The sequence below is a fragment of the Myotis lucifugus genome, unplaced genomic scaffold (genome assembly GCF_000147115.1).
Source record: "Myotis lucifugus unplaced genomic scaffold, Myoluc2.0 scaffold_0, whole genome shotgun sequence".
Classification (NCBI taxonomy): domain Eukaryota; kingdom Metazoa; phylum Chordata; class Mammalia; order Chiroptera; family Vespertilionidae; genus Myotis; species Myotis lucifugus.
In genome coordinates, this window is record NW_005871048.1 from 5,764,017 (window position 1) to 5,777,889 (window position 13,873).

General features: G+C 36.2%; 1 protein-coding gene across 12 annotated transcripts in view; it reads right to left on the minus strand.

The window, feature by feature from the left end:
* CSNK1G3 (casein kinase 1 gamma 3) overlaps positions 1-13,873 on the minus strand; it is a 79,720-nt gene that overhangs the window by 43,677 nt on the left and 22,170 nt on the right. The window lies entirely within an intron of this gene.

The following is a 13,873-nucleotide window of genomic DNA, read 5'->3' on the forward strand; positions in this document are numbered from 1 at the left end:
TCCTCCTGAGTCACCAACTATATTTCTATAGTTAAAGTTGTTGTGTAATGATCACTGAATAAGGTAGCAACATATTTTGGTTTATTCATTGACTAACTTTTTTCAAGTGTTTTCAAAGGTTTTCAAAAATGGAAAACCACTTAAGAAATTTGTCTTAATCAATTCAACAAATGCTTTTTGAGCATCTGCTATATCTTTTCGGGACTCAGTTAGACATTACAGATTATGTGTGAACAAGATGCCTGATCAAGGATGATTCAACCCAGGAAAGCAAGTTTAAGTTACTATTTAGAAATCCATCAATGTCACTCACCATAATGACAAATTAAATGTGAAAAAGCATTAGATCACCGTAATAGATGCTGAAAAAGCATCAGACATAGCTCTAAGCAGATTTGGAATAGAAGGTCCTCAACCTGGTAAAGGCATCTAAAAAAACGCCCAGCTAACATCAGACCTGAAGGTGAAAGACTAGGAACAAGAGAAGGATGTCTGTCCACATTCACCTCTTATCAACAATGCAATGAAGCAAAAAGAAAAAGAAATAAAGGCATTTCGAAAATGAACAGAGTCTGTTAATTTAAGAAAACCTAAAATACTTGTTCCTATTTGATACCAACAATAAAGTTCACGCTTTCAAGTAAAACTTAGAATTTTGCAAAATTTATATCTGCCAGGATGAACCTGAAAGCTTCTGCAATACTTAAAGAAACAAACCCTTTCTGATAAAACTGTGATGATACTATTACAATTTAAATTTCGTAATGAAATGTGTCATTATTTGAAATAACTTAGTGAACCAGTATTTTCCAAATCACCAATGCATATATTTACAAAATCATGCACAAGTAATTGATCAATTAAAAGTATGAACAGGAAACAGGAAAATTTTAGTTCTGAATGAGAACAGGAAAAAATTTTTTTATATGGTTTCTAACTCTACATTGCAACTGACCTTTAAGAAACAATCCCCTGCCCTAACAATTTGTTCAGTGGTTAGAACAGCAGCCCAAGGACAGAAGGGTCATGGGTTTGATTCCCAGGCTAGAGCATGTGCCTCAGCTGCATGCTCCACCCCACACAGGGCACATGTGGGAGGCAACCAATCCATGTGTCTCTCTCACACCTCTTTCTCTCTCTCTCTCTCTCTCTCTCTCTCTCTCTCTCTCTCTCTCTCTCTCTCTCTCTCTTTCTCCTTCCTCCTTTCCACTCTGAATAAAAAATCAATGGAAGCCCAGCCGATGTGGCTCAGTGATTGAGCGTGAACCCATGAACCAGGAGGTCATGGTTTGACTCCCCGTCAAGGCACAAGCCTGGGTTGCAGGCTCAATTGCCAGTAGGGGGCATACAGGAGGCAGCTGGTTGATGAAATTTATCATTGATGTTTCTATCTCTCTCTCCCTCTTCCTTTCCCTCTCTGAAATCAATAAAAAACATATTTTAAAAAAATAAATAAAAGCCAATGAAAAAACATTCTCAGGTGATTAAAAATAAAAACAAGAAAAACAATCACCTGTGAAGTTTTGGTAGAGTATCAAAAGGATATTAATAATTTAAAAGTTATATGTATTAATCAAGGTTTACAAAGTTTTGAGTTAAAACCTTGTTGACAAGAATATGAACTGGTACATTTTTGGAGGAACTTGCCTTTCCCTTTTCAAAGTAAGCAAAAGTATGCATACAGTGATGTTGAAGCTGCACTGCTTGTAACAGTAAAAAACAACAACAGGGAACTACCTAAACATCCACCAATCCTGGACTAATTAGGAAAAATATGTCATACCCATTTTGGAAGCAAAAGTGATTTCTACTTTCTCTTTTATATTTCTTAAACTTTTCCAAATTGTTCTGAAAAACATGCGCTACCTTTATAATCAGGAATAAAATGCACATTTTAAAAATTCTTTTGGGACCACAAAGAAAAACTTGAATTAGAAGAAGATTTAGACCATATTTATTTAATCCACATATTAACTGTAACTGAGCTAGAATTTCTCAAATACTCTCCCTAATATTCAAAGTTATATAGTCTTACCTCTACTCTTAACTATTAACTTCATTTTGGAGTTCTTAAGAATAAAGCAAGTATACTATTCAGACTATAATGTAAATCTAGCTTCCTCTCCCTTCCAACCATAACTTCCTAATAGGAGGAATAAATAGATCCATGCTAAGGCCCCATTTACTCTGCCTCACTTGGTTTGAACACGTCTAAGGTTGAATTTCAAAAAATTTCTACCCTAGTTCTGCCATCTAAGTTGTCAAACTTTGGTTTTTATCCAACCTTCAAGTCTCCTCTTTTCAAACTATCTCTGAAGCATGCCCCAAATTCATAATTATTCCCACAGAATTTCTCATAGCCAAGGGAAGGTATGCATAAGTAAGTCTTTTCTGCTATACTTCAAGTAAGCCAGCTCACTGCTGGGAGTAGAATGTGTACCTAACATGTACATTCAAACAAGTGATATGCATACCATACCTTTGAGTTTCTAAAATAACACCATGAAAAAGGTCAGCAAAGGGAGAAAAATGAGCTACTTCAATTTTCTCCAAAATTTTCTTTCTTTAATGGTTTCAAAGTGTCTCAGAATTATGTATCTCTACATTATCCAAAATAACTAAGTCCCATAAATAGCATATCAGTGAGTAAATTTAAACAGACATTGAGACTCCAATATGAATGAAAATACCTCAGCTTTATCATGCAATGTGATTTTACCTTAAAATATGACTCAGTACAAATCATTGGTGAAAAAAAAAGATGACCTAGCTCTGATTAACTCGAGATACATACTGTTCTGTGAGTCAATGAATATATAAACTTTATAGATAACTATTGATAATGTAGTTCAACACAAATTTTATGAAATATAAAATCAAGAGTTATACTTTTTTTTTTAAATCACAAATATAAAGCAAAGCACTGTAAAGATCAAACTAGAATTTCATTTCCAAGGACAAGTCTGGGTTGTTTTCTAACAAATGGGCTAGGGAGTATGCTAAGCAAAAACAAAACAAAACTATCACAGCAATACAAATATGGTAGTCAGGACCACAAGGAAGTGTTTTTGGAAGTGGGAGAGGTAAGGGAAAAGAGGGTAACAGAGAAGAGAAAGGCTCAGAAAGAAGGCTTAGCAGGAAGAGTAATGAAGGTGTTAAGTTACTAGCTGTCTCTTGATCAAAGTATTTGGCTACTGAATTGCATGGATGCATTCCAACTCATGGGCAAAAGCAAGCTTTTGTATTTGTTCTTATATTTAGTGAAATTTCAACTATAAACTTTTACTCCACCCAATTCCTATTATTCTAAAATTATTTTTTGAAACTACTATAAAAAGCCACCCATTGTGAATTCATCAAAGTTCTGATAATGTCCAACATCAGTATTTTTCAGGGATGCTTATTAGCATCTCCACTTTTCAAGACAAGTGTATTTTATTTTTCCCAAGCAAAGCTCAACAACGGGCAAGAACACAAAAATCACATATTATTTTAAAATACAATCTTACACTTACTCTACCCAAATTAATTTTACTAAACATTTCATTTTATATTTCAGCATCCCATTTAAGTGACAAATAACCTTAATTTATGTCACAAAACAATATAAGGAGGTCTAATACTCTTAAAGAGTACTTAGTACTGTGAGCCATGTATTAAAGTACTTCAGTTCCTTATAAGTGAGAGTTAAGCATATCATTAAAAGAAATAATATCAGAATGTTTCTTTCCGTTTTCAGGTTCAGTAGTATTCATATTGGAGAAAGAAAAACAAAAAATTAATATTCTTGTTAGAAAATTTGAAATTTACAGATCTAGTTAAGAAAACTTGTAATCTGATTACAAATACTAAGTACAGAATTATCACACAGGCTATGTTCTTTTCCAAAGCAGTTTTACTTTAAGGCATTCTTAACCTTTAGCATAAATGTTTATACTCCTAGCTCAGCAGTTCTCAACATATGGTCTGGAAATACTTGGGGACAGATGTGGATGGTCCATGAGACCCTTTCAGGAGGTCACTGACATCAAATTACTTTTATAATAACACTAAGATGTTATTTACCTTTTTAACTCTGTTCTTTCACAAGTGAATAGTCAGTTTTCCAGAGGCTATATGACATAATTTGGCAATGGACTGAATGAATGAAGAAGATATGAGAACCTGGCTGTTTTCTATTAAGCCAGATATTAAAGAGATGTCCAAAATATGTAAAACAAGGCCACTTTTCTCACTTTTTCTTATTTGGAATATATAGTCAGTTGTGATTTTAAAATATTGTTATTTTAAAATGAATTAATGTGGCAACATTTTTATATTTCTATTTTAATTTCTCAAATGGTAACTATCAACAGCTATAACCCACAATAGGAAAAGTTCTCTGGGATCCTCAAAAAGTTTTAGGAGTATAAAAGGACCCAAAAATTTTAAGGTCTGTTATGAACAAACAGGTGCAATGAGTTCCAAACTTGGTAAAAGTTACTCCATTAAAATACCACAGTATCCACATTTAGTAGTAAAACTCTACCACTTAACCTCAAATAAAAGGAATAAAGCCACCCAAACTGTAAAAAAGAAGCAATAGTTCTTTCTGTGATAATTCTATTTATACATTAGATATTACTCTAAATTTTAAAGAATATTAAAAAATAACATCACAAGAATTCTTTATTATATTAAATATTCAATAAATACGTGAATATGATATATTATATTATTCATTATTCAGTTATTATACTCTTTGGGCCTAATTAAAAAAAAATGGATTGTATCATTTTACCCCAAGTTTTAAGATTACAAACTTTTTCTTCTAACAATGTGCTACTTTATATTTAAATCTAAAATAAAACATGAAATATAAAATCAACATATTGTTTTACATGGCTTTTTGCTTTCTTTCTTTTTACTATTAAATAGGAAATAACAAAAATGCTGCTGTATTTTAGAAAATTAAATCTTTTATCTCCATTTAGTCATATCCTATTCAAAAAGTATGGTTTCTTTTTTAGGATTCTTATGTGATTAATTAATCTCTAAAAATACAGTAATTACCACATAATATACAACAATCCTAATACCTATACCATACAAACCAAACATATTTCAAGAATTCATAGCATAGCATTCTTTAAATGTGCACATTCTCCATAAACTATAACAGAAAAACTTCGTACACTTCCATCTACTAGTACCAATGCACATATATATTCACATATAAATTAGTAAAAGTTTATCAATGCATAACTTACAGAAATTCTCATACAGAAGAGTCCTCTATAAAGAATTAGAATTATTGCCCTAACCAGTTTGGCTCAGTGGATAGAGCGTCAGCCTGCTGACTTAAGGGTCCCAGGTTCAATTCCGGTCAAGGGCATGTACCTTGGTTGCAGGCACATCCCCAGTAGCGGGTGTGCAGGAGGCAGCTGATCCATGTTTCTCTCTCATCAATGTTTCTAACTCTATCCCTCTCCCTTCCTCTCTGTAAAAATTCAATAAAATATATTTTTTTAAAAAGAATTAGAATTATTACATATACTTAAGATGTCTTCTAAAGGCCATTAATTTAAGATAGAAAAAAAGAACTTTAAGAATCTGCTACATAAACTGCTGGTTATCTGAGCCGAGATTAAGTCTGCACTAACCACCTACTCACATAGTTTTCTTCATTATTTTTGTTGATACCAAAATACTGTAGGTAATATTCTAATTAGTTTACTCACTTAACTTTCCTGGTTTTTACAGTATTTTCTCTCAGTTTTCTCAAAGACACTTTTATATAAAAATAGCAGAATTTCTTAAATTTAAGACATGATCAGAGGAAAATCTAATCTGGCAACTCAGTGAATAGAAGGAATTTTAGATATTACTGAATGTGTACACTCATGTTTAAAAGACTAAAACTATTTCACACAATGTTTCTCAACAGTGAATAGTATGATAAAATTCCCATCCATTATGGAATTACCAACACTCATTTAGCTAGCAGACAGAGCTAAGTAATATTGAGAAAAATGTGAAAATGTATCTATAAACCAGAACAAAACACACAGGAAACACATCAATCCTGACTTTTAACAAGGCACAAACTGAGAAGGCAGAAGAGTCAGTATAAAGAAAGAAGAGAAGCTCTTTTAACAGCTCTTAGAAGGCAATACTACACAGAAGTATAATTTTAGAAACAGCCATTGCTGCTATTATCAAATTGCATATTGTTTAGAACATCATAGCTCAGGAAACATAATATCAAGCCACTCGCTTGAGAAACAATGATATAAAAATGCATGGTTTCAAACCGTATGTTTAATGTCATTTCTATAGTTAGCGATTTGCCATGAACAGTAATTTATGACAGAAAATATTATTTTACTTACTTTGATAAGTAACAATTTATGACAGAAAAAAAGTTATTTTACTTTCTGTGATAAAGATATCAGCTTAATAAAGAAATTTCATGAAATAATTTAATTGCAAAGTTTCCCCAGTATTGGCTATTTAAAATCATCTGATGTCAAAGAAGTAATTTAACATAAAAAAGCATTACTCATAATCACAAGTTCTCAAAAAAAATTCCCTATAAATTTCAAAATATGTTCCAAGCATTTTCATAAAGTTTCAACAATTCAACTAAACTTTTTCAAAGTATATAAAAAATAAATTAAACCTAATCATTAAAACCAATCCTACTCTGAAAAGTGACTTATTTTTAGATGACTGAGTTGTATAATTCAGTTCATTAAATAAGCATTTGCATATCTCCTTGCTTTATCATTTCCATTAATAAAAAAATATTACTGATTTTTCCTTTAGATATTACTGAATGTGTACAATCATATTTCTAGATCTCTAAAATGAAAAATTAAATTTACCTAATCACTAGATAATATAAATAAAATTAATTAAATAAAAAAATTTGAAATTATATGACTGTTTCTTTGTCAGAAATAAAATAAAACTCAAAATTTAAGAATAATAATTTTGTAGAATATTAAAATACCAAACTTTAAACATATAATCACAGAACTTAAAAAGGAAATTTTGGAGATTTTGTATCACAACTTTATATCTAATAAAACTGTCTATTACTCTCATTTAAGAATTTATCACTTCAATCATTTGTCAAGGACCTACTTTATTGATCATTCTCAATTTCAAGGATAAAAAGATGAATATATTATTTCCCTGCCCTCAAAGAGTTCAAATTTTAGTGGAAGAGACAGACATAAGGAAATAATAACATAATATGATATGGTAAAAAGAAAAATAAAGATACATTCACAAAAATTTCAGGTCCAAGAAAAAGTGTTTTGGGAGAGAACAAACAGATGTAAGAAAATGCACTGCTAAAGAGGTGACATTTAGGTGGGCCTGAAGAAAGAAGGAATTCATTGAAAAAGAAAGACATTCCCCAAAAATAAAAAATACAGACATATGAAAATAGTAAGATCTATTCAAGGAATAGTAAGTTTAGGGCAACTAAAAAGTGAGTCAGTAGAAAGAGAAAGAAATGTGGACTTTATGCTAAATAATAACCCTCTAGGAGGAATAGAAAGTAAGAAGGAGGTGAGATGCACAACAGGAGGCCCAATTCAAAGAAAAGTGACAAGGAGACTGGGAGAAGAGACAGAACTGAAAGAATTTTCTGATTATCCCAAGAGGCCAAAATCAAAGGTGACTAACATTTTCAGCTTTAATGTGTGTACCACTAACGGAACAAGATAATCCAGAAAAGAAAACAGATCTTTTGGAAGAGAGAAAAAAATCACTGGAAAAGTAAGTAGAAAAGAAGGTAAGGAGCATAATTCTAGGTATACTAGAATTCTGATTCCAGTAAGGACATACACGTATATCTAGATTATAAGAATGGAGACAGGAGATAAAGAATTGGAAGTTATCTCTATATAGATCAGGGGTGGGGAACATACGGCCAGAGGACTGTATAACACCCACAAAATCATTTGGTCTGACCTTGCCAAAGCAACTGCAGGTGGGTCTCAAAATTCAATAACTCTAGGATCTTTTCTCATAGCAACATAAATTTATTTCAAGTGGATTATATTAAGTGAATGATGTTATAAATATCCAAATGGACCTTGAGAGGAAAGAGGTTCCCCAACCCTGATATAGATAGTAATTTCATCCTTTCCTCCCCTCCCTCCTGGTACAAACTATCCAGGAGCATAAAGATGAAAGCCACATTCTAAAAATAGGAGCAGGAAGTTAGAGAGTGCCTGATTCCTAACTTTTGAGTAGCTATCTCAACTTTACATTGTCCACTTCAGAACTCCTTGTTTATCTTTCCTCACATAACATCCCCTCACTTATTTAAGATACTGTTGCATGATTTTTGTTACTGACAAATTCATTCCTATCCAACGCAGTAGTCAGCATAGTTCTGCCGATACCTCTTCCCTCATCATTCTCTGTATTTCCCCTGGTAGATCTCATCCATTCCCTTGGCTTGAAAACCACCTATGTACTGATTACTCCCAAATCTAGATCTTCAGTTTACTCAATAAAGGTTGGGTGGATGTGACAAGACTAATCAATACATTAAATTTTTGCATCATAGAAAGTGATAGTGGTATAAAACAATATTCCAATCCTCTAGAAAGTAATACAAAGGGCCAGACCCTCATAATCACACTGCAGTAAAGTTGGACAATTCTACTGTATGTATATAACAGTTTCAGTGAACAAAATAAGAAAGACATTGTCAGGGAAGTTAAAGAAAGAGAGAGATATGCGGACTTTATAGGAGGGTCAAAACCCACACAGGCAGGCTTCCTCTCCGCGTCCAATCTAGTTCGCGGCGAAATGGCTAAACGCACCAAGAAGGTCGGAATTTTGTTAATTTTATAACAAAATTAAAAAAAAAAACCACACAGGCAGAACTAGATAAATCATATATTTTTTCAAAAATACCTCATTAAATAATTGAAAATAAATCTCTTTTTAATTGATGTTTTTATTGTGGTAAAATATACATTAAATAAAATTATCATTTTAATCATTTTTAAGTCTACAGTTCAGTGACATTAGGTATATTCATACTGTCAGCCATCAGAAGACTGAATACCCATCCCATCCTAGCTCCACAGTTTGAAACATTGCGAGCTTATAATAAATGGGTTAATTTATATAACAAAATTAAAAAAAAAAAACCACACAGGCAGAACTAGATAAATCATATATTTTTTCAAAAATATCTCATTAAATAATTGAAAATAAATCTCTTTTTAATTGATGTTTTTATTGTGGTAAAATATACATTAAATAAAATTATCATTTTAATCATTTTTAAGTCTACAGTTCAGTGACATTAGGTATATTCATACTGTTGTGCAACTACCACCATTACCCATCCCATCCTATATAATAAAAGCCTAAGATGCAAATTGTCCCCTCGGGTGGTCATTCTACCAGAAGTTCGACCGCTCGCTATGATGTGCACTGACCACCAGGGGGCAGCGCAGAACATGGCAGGTGTCAGCAATGATCTGTGACCTCTCGCCAGCTACCTTGGGGCGGGGGTGACGGGGATGGAGGTGCGGTGAGAATGCAGGGTGTCCACCAAGCTCGCTCTCATTCCTCCTATTATCCTCCCCCAGGATGTCAGGGCTTGCGGCAGGGGAAGCCCCGCACACTCAGGTGCCGGGTGCCCCTGAGGAGCCCAACCTGCACCCGTGCGGCATCTTTTGGGTGTGCTGGGCTGCAGCTACAGGGACTGCAGGGGCCGGTCGGGCTCCCCGTGGGTTCGTGCAGGAGCCGGTCTGCGAGGCCAGCAGGGAGAGAATGTGCTACCCGCCTAGCTTTCGTGTGGCGCCACAGGGTGGCCCAGAGGCCCACACTGTGCCCCGGCCCGCGGTGTCCAGCCGCACTCACCGCATCTTCGCGTGGGGACTCAGGCCTAAGGGAGCACATGGGGGCCCGGGGGCACAGAGGTCAGCTGGAACCTGCCCTTCCACACCAGACGCTCGCACTTCAATCACTGGCCAGGCCTAGAAACCGTACCCGTGCACAAATTTCATGCACTGGTCCTCTAGTCTATATATAAAAGCCTAATATGTAAAGTGTCCCCTCGACTGACCGGGAGTTTTATCACTCGCTATGATGTGCGCTGACCACCAGGGGGCAGCGCGGAATGAAGGAAGGCCCCAGCCAGCAGCTGGCAGCAGGGGAAGGGAGGCCCCCGCCAGCAGCTGGCAGCCGCTAGGGACCCTACCTTTGCAAGAAATTCATGAACTGGGCCTCTAGTTAAACAATATTTTCCATTCACCTCGCCCCTTAACCCAGCAGTTCTCAACCTGTGGGTCACCAACCTGTGGGTCGCGACCCCTTTGGGGGTCAAACGACCCTTTCACAGGGGTCACCTAAGGCCATCGGAAAACACATTTATAATTACATATTGTTTTTGTGATTAATCACTATGCTTTAATTATGTTCAATTTGTAACAATGAAAATACATCCTGCATATCAGATATTTACATTACGATTCATAACAGTAGCAAAATTACAGTTATGAAGTAGCAACGAAAATAATTTTATGGTTGGGAGTCACCACAACATGAGGAACTGTATTAAAGGGTCGCGGCATTAGGAAGGTTGAGAACCACTGCCTTAACCCATGGCAAATACCATCCTGCTTTCTATCTCTATGAATCTATTTTGGGTACCTGAAATAAGTGGAATCAGAGTATTTGTCCTTTTGCGATTAGCTTATTTCATTTAGCATAATGTCCTCAAGGTTCACATATATCGTACTATGTGTAAGAATTTTCTTCCTTTTTAAGGCTCAATAATATTAAATTGTGTATGTACCACATTTTGTTTATTCATTCAGCCATCAATAGACACTGGTTGGTTTTGATCTTTTGGCTATTGCAAATAATGCAGCTATGAATAGATGTACAAATATCTGCTTGTACATGTGTGTATGACCAGAAGTGAAACTGCTGGATCAAATAATAATTCTATATTTAAATTTTTGAGGAACAGTCACACTGCTTTTCCCAGCTGCTGTGCCATTTTACATTCCTACCAGCAATGCACAAAAATCCCAACTTTTACACATTCACACCAACACCTATTAACTGGTTTCTGGTTTGTTTTTTGTTTGATAATAGAGTTTTTAATTGCTGTGAAGTGGTATGTTTTTGTGGTTTTTATTTACATTTCCATAATGATTAGTGATATTGAGCATCTTTCCATGTGCTTATTGACCATTTGTATATCTTCCTTGGAAAAATGTCTATGCAAGTTCCTCTGCCCATTTTTTAATTGAATTACTTGTATTTTTGCTGTTGAGTTTTAGGAATTCTTTATATATTCTGGATATTCATTAAGTTGCTACTTAAATTGATACTTAAAATACAATAAGTGAATTATAGGTTAAATTATCTTAGTGGCCCATTTAATACTAAAAGCAATCTGAAAATAAAATCCTTTCAAATATCAATTCCAAAATCAAATTATTTTAAAATCAGCAGTCTTTCCTCAAAGCTCACATGGATACTAAAAAATGTTTTAAAAATTAATTATTGATAACAACACTAACAAGTAACCAAAATTCACATAATGCATATGAAATATTTGACAATATCTACACTTGTCAGTGTTTCAGAGTCATCACAATGCACACTTTTGGGCAATACCATTCATATGCAATCTACATAAATGCTATGCCATGGAGCACAGGGGAGCACCCTTGTACATATAGACTACCCTATAAGTGGTGGTCCCTGGAGTTGTGCAATACTGAAGCCTTATGGCATTCAAGCAGTAAAAGATGTATGTTTAATTTTTAAAGTTAAAAATGGCAAAGAAAATAATAAAAGTGAGTGCATCTTTGGAATTCAATTCAATGACTCCATAAGTTCTCAACTGACTTACTCATTCTTATCTAATTAAAGTATTCAATGCAATTCTTCTACAGTAGTTTTACTACTTAAGTAGATAGAACTATTGTCATTATCTCCCAGCATCCAATCTTCCTTCTTCTGATAACACCTCAGTTTCTCATTGAGCAACTACCTCTCCCCATTCACAGTGCCTGAGTTTTAGGTAGTTCTTGGGATAAGCACAGGAACTGAATCTGGCAATCAAATTCATAGTGATTAAGTCAAGGAAAGACATGGAGCACAAAATAAGATAGTAAGATTCAGTTCAAGAACTTTTGCTGGTTGTTTTAGGAAAGAGGTGTTTTTATAATTGCTAAGCTATTGGTAACCACCTCTGCCATCTCTCATAAGAAGAGCTAATCAAAGAATGAAGCTTACACACACACACACACACACACACACACACACACACACACAGCAGAGCACAGAGACAAACTTAAGGCTGCCCTGTGACAACATTTGAAGTCCTGGATACAATGTCTTATACATAGGTACTCCCCAAATTTCTCATGCATGAGCCAATAAACTTTATTTTTCACTTAGCTTTTTGGGGCTTTCTGTCATTCATGGCTTCACATACAATTAGTTTTATCCCCCTATACTTTAAAATATATTTTTATTGTTTTTTTACAGAGAGGAAGGGAGAGGGATAGAGAGCTAGAAACATTGATGAGAGAGAAACACTGATCAGCTGCCTCCTGCACACCCCCTACTGGGGATTTGCCCGCAACCAAGGTACATGCCCGTGACCGGAATCAAACCTGGGACCCTTCAATCCGCAGGCCGACGCTCTATCCACTGAGCCAAACCAGTTAGGGCTCCCCCTATACTTTAAAAATAATAAAACCCACAAAATTTTCTCACAATTCTGGAGGCCATAAATCTGAAATCAGTTTCACTAGGTTGAATCAAGATGTGGGCACAGTCACAGTCCCTCTGGAGGTTCTAATAGATAATCTAGATGAAGCTACTAGTGGTTGCCAGCATTCCTTGGCTTAAGGCTATATCACTCCTATTTCTGCCTCGGTAGCCACTTTGCCTTCTCCTCTCCTGTAAATGTAAAATGTCCCTCTGCCTCTCTTTACAAGGACGTTTGTGATTACATTTAGAGGCTACCCAATAAGCTATACTAATAAAAGACAAACATGCAAATTGGCCGTACCTACGCTATGCCTTAAGCCACGCCCACCAGCCAATCAGAGCAACTATATGCAAATTAACCCAACCAAGATGGCGACCGGCGGCCACGGAGCTGGAGCAACCAGGAGGCTTGGTTGCCCCAATGATGGAGGAAGCCAAGCTTCCCCGCCTGCTGCGGCTAGCTCTGAGCTCCACTCAAAGCAACAAAGTTTCAGTTATAGAAGATAAATAAACCCCAGATACCTGGTTTCAGCCAGCCGTGACCACGGAGCTGGAGCAAGCAGGAGGCGTGGGTTGCCCCTGGCGATGGAGGAAGCCAAGCTTCCCTCCCACCTGCCCTGGCCGGCTCTGAGCTCCTCACAGGCTACAAAGTTTCAATTTTAGAAGGTAAATAAATCCCAGAATAAAAATTTAAAAAAAGAAAAAATGGAGAGGCTGGGAGCTTCTGTCGCCGGGGGGCTTGACCAACCTGAAAACGGCCCTCAGCCCCTCACCCAGACTGGCCAGACACCCCAGTGGGGACCCCCCACCCCAAAAGGGGTGTGGCCAACCTGAAAACAGCCATGAGCCCCTCACCCAGGCAGGCCAGGCACCCCAGTGGGGACCCCCACCCTGAAGGGGGTGTGACCAGCCTGCAAACACCCATCAGCCTCTCACCCAGGCTGGCCAGGCACCCCAGCGGGACCCCCACCCTGATCCGGGACACCCTTCAGGGCAAACCAGCCGGCCCCCACCCATGCACCAGGCCTCTATCCTATATAATAAAAGGGTAATATGCAAATTGACCCTAACAGCAGAATGACTGGAAATGACTGGTCACTATGACACACACTGA